The following is a 4,343-nucleotide window of genomic DNA, read 5'->3' as shown; positions in this document are numbered from 1 at the left end:
TGTCCCTGCTCTTCTGCCGGGTCTCTGACAGTAGCCCAGCTGCCTGTGGGGTCTCCTGGCCACTCTTCCCTTGGAGTGCTGCCCAGAGTCCTGACCTTCACCTCAGGGTCTCTTCAGGTACTCCCCGGTAGCAACAAAAAAAAGGAAGAAATGAACAGAAGAACGGGGTGGGGGGGCAGGGCTGTGACGTGCCCCCACTCACTGTCCCAGCTCCAGTGGTCCCAGCTGTTCCCTGGCATCATCCTGAATCCCTTCTCCAATCACGGACCCCTCTGGTGAGTCCATCTCCAGGTCCCTCACTGGCTGCCAGTACTGTCTGCATCTGGTATGGGAAGCACTTCCTTCCTCTGCTCCCTGTGGCGCTCCTCTGGTGTTCTTCCTAGCGCCGGCTTTTGTTCCAGCTGGGCAGTGTCCTGGGCCAACATCACCTGCCTGTGCTGGCTCCAGCCAGAAATAAGCGTGGCTCATGAACCACACAGGTACTTCATGCTGGCGCAGCTCATCCGCAATTCTTTTTGTCAGTGATTTTGCCATTTTTTTATCAGAGAAAACCAGGATCCCTGCTGATCACCTTCACAGTATCATAGTGCTTAGGGTTGGAAGGGACCTAAACAGATCATCAGGTCTGACCCCCTGGGTCATAACACCCCAGCCAAATATCACAGGTGCCTGGGTCATATCATCCCAGCCAAATATCTGTCCAGCCTCCTCTTGAAGACCCCCAAGGTAGGAGAGAGCACCACCTCACTTGGGAGCCCATTTCAGAGCCTGCAGCCCTAACTGTAAAGTAATGTCTCCTGATGTCCAGCCTGAACCTTCTCTCTAACAATTTGTGGCCATTATTCTTAGTAACACCAGGTGGTGCAAGGGGGAACAGAGCTTCCCCCAATTTCCTCTGGTCCTCTCTGGTGAGTTTATAAACAGCCACCAGATCCCCTCTCAGCCTTCTCTCAAGCCTTTAGCCTCTCTTTATAGGGCCTGCCCTGCTGCCCCTTGACCATGCAAGTGGCCCTCCTCTGGACGCTCTCAATGCTAGCCACATCCCTCTTGAAGTGTGGCACCCAGAACTGGATGCAGTACTCCAACCGTAGCCTGACCAACGCTGCATAGAGGGGAAGGATCACCTCCCTGGACCTGCTTGTAATGCATGTGTAGATGCACGACAAGGTGCATGCAGTTAGCCTTACTGACCGCTTCCTCACACTGGCGGCTCATGTTCATCATGGAGTTACGAATAATTCCAAGATCCCTTTCTGCCACCATGTTGACAAGAGGGGTGTTCCCAGTCTATAGATGTGTTGCTGGTTCCTTCTCACTAGATGCAGTACCTCGTACTTGTCTGTGTTGAATTCCACCCTATTTCCACCTCTGTAATTTGTCTGGATCTAGCTGGATTCTATCCCTCCCCTCCAGCATGCCTACCTTGCCCCACATCTTGGTGTCATCAGCGAATCTGGACAGCGTGCATTCCACACCCACATCCAGATCACTGATAAAGATGTTGAACAGATGTTGGACCAAGTCCTCAGGGATTCCACTGCCCACATCCCTCCAGGTCGAAAACAACCCATCCACCACCACTCTCTGGGTGCAACCATCTAGCCAATTTGCCACCCATCTGATTGTGTAGGCATCAATGCCACAGTCACCTAGTTTTTTTAAGAGAATGTGGTGGGAAACTGTGTCAAAGGCCTTCTTAAAGTCCAGGAAGGTGACATCCACACCGACACCTTCGTCCAGGGACTTTGTGACCTGATCATAAAAAGAAACCAGGTTAGACAGGCAGGAGTTGCCTTCAGTGAGCATAAGAATTCTTCCGTTGTCACTTCACTCATCCCTACTTGACCCAACTAGGACTCCAACCCTGATCTCCCACCTAGTAGGCAGAAACTCTACCACACAGCCACCACTACTAGACTTTGTTCTTTAGATGCTTCAAAATAGATTCCTTGCTGACACGCTCTATAATCTTCCCAGGTACCAAGATCCGGATAACTGGTCTGTAATTCCCCGGATCCTCCTCCTTGCTCTTCTTAAAGATAGGAACTATATAATGCTTCACCAATGACTGGTTCTACATCTCAGTTATTTGTGCTAATGAGAGAAACTGCAGAAGAGAAAAGCTCCAAATTGTTTTACACCAAACTCTTCCCTGGTTGTTATCCGCATAATTAAACCGAGGCAACTCTCAATAGTGCATATATTGTGAAAATATTTTAAGTAAAAAAACGGAAGGGCAACAAATTACTACCCTATTATTAAACAGGAAGTGGTTGATTTAACAATAACTTGCCCTCAGACTGAGCTTCCACTTTGAAAAGTAAGCTTAAATATAGTGTCAGATGAAAAAGAATGTGTAGTGATTTAATACAGTTAGCAGCTACAAGGTGGGGAAGCACTTGAAAAAATTTTTTATCTTGCCCTAGGAAATATTTATGGAGGAACTTGTATACAAGTAGCAGAAACTCATTCTGTAGCTAACAGGTGAAGAATCTCTTTGCGATTTGTATTTCACGGTAGCAATTATGAGTCATTCTGGTGATCATAATTTGAAGTGGTAGGGTAAGAAAGCTCTGTGCCAACTGCATTTGATCATATACTTTTATGAAAACTGTAGCTGCTGCTGAAGAATACAAAAATAGAGGACTTTTTGTGTATCTGTTTTACAAGACACCTGTCAATTATGGCTCTGAATAAATCTCAGAGAAAGCACAGATCTTAAAATCAGAGTACAAAAGCTGCAAGTTGTTCTACACCAAACACTTCCCTGGATGTTATCTGCATAATTAGAATGAGTCAACTAGCTATAGTGCACATATTATGAACATATTTTAAATAAAAATAGGAATGGCAACAAATCTACGCATATAGGCAGCTTAAAAGCAGACTGTCTTACTCAGCTTTCCAATTAATTTTCTTTGTTTAAAATATATAAGATGGCTGAAAGAAGCCGTATGGATTTATTAAAATTAAAATAATCAGAAGAAATATCATGAGGATTAGTTTACATCTTTTTAAAACTACAGATTATAAAAATCAATGCAGTGGTCATGATCCTGGGAATAATTTTTCTATCTAGGTTTAAATATCTCTGATCTAAGCGGATCATCACAGGCAAAACATAATCTTCATGTCAATAAACATAATATTGTGGCATAATGGAAACTGAATAGTTTGTTCAAAATGATGCTATGTGGTTAAAATTCTTCTTCTGCAGACTTATTTTGGTTTTACTCTGAAAAATAACAGGAAGAAATGGCATCCTCTTAGTCATCACAGGAGGTAAATCCAATTGCACAGTGTTAACAGCATGATCTTATTGTTGTCTGATTCCTTCCTCCCACTTCTTTCCTATTGTTATATGTATCATACATAATATTTAATTAGATTGAAAGCTCTTGGGTGACACTCACTGTTGCAGTAGAAAAAGTACAGCCCCCAAAATTATCTCAAACTTGATCAGGATCCTTGCACATGAATTCCATGCAAAACTGCTGAATCACAAAATTGCTTAAATATGCAATCTGAAACACTCAAAAGTTAAATTTCAATATTAAAGTCTCTGTGTAACCTTAATTTTCTCTCCTTGTGCATATGCATTAAATCTTTAATTAAGTGATAACACGCTATCTTTTTCCACAGGACTGCTTCCTATGCTTAGCAAATGAGCCAGCTCATCAGTATTTCTGTCTTCATTCAGTATCTCATGCTACATTTATTCTAAACCCAGGGTACTCAGCCCCCAGCCCACAGGCCAAATCTGGCCCACTGAACCATGTAATCCAACCTGTGCGTCTCCCCACAGGTGCAAAAATCTGGCACTGAGGGACTGGTGGCAATGCAACTGGTTTCATTTTCATTTGATTAGGTTACTTTTATACTCTATAGCACTAAGAATCCATAACAAAGTCTTTGGTTTGTTCCCCTCATCTCAAAATTCTCTTCACCTTTTTTTCATTTTCTTTTTACAATCAATAATAAAGGTGTTCATTATCTTACCTGTTTCTATTCTGTTTTGTTTGTCATTTCCCTTAGTTTTTCTTTAGCTTCCATTAGGAGAAACAAATGGATGCATCTTGTAAAGCAAAAATAAAGTTGTGCCAGGCAAGCAATTTTTTCTGTTTGTTGCATTTTAAATCCTCCTGTTTTGATTTAACTGTACAAGCTTACATCACCATTCCTGCACTGCCAAATTTCCAAGCCCCATGCAGCTGGATTGGCCCCAGCCAGGCTGGACCCACACAAAGCAAATGGACAGACGAGAACCTGATGGTATTTAACACCGAAAAATGCAAGGTTCTCCACCTTGGGAGGAAAAACCTGCAGCATCCTTATAGGCTCGG

The sequence above is a fragment of the Crocodylus porosus genome, unplaced genomic scaffold (genome assembly GCF_001723895.1).
Source record: "Crocodylus porosus isolate Cpor-Errol unplaced genomic scaffold, CroPor_comp1, whole genome shotgun sequence".
In the NCBI taxonomy this organism is placed as follows: Eukaryota; Metazoa; Chordata; order Crocodylia; family Crocodylidae; genus Crocodylus; species Crocodylus porosus.
Note: the sequence above shows the minus strand (reverse complement) of the source record.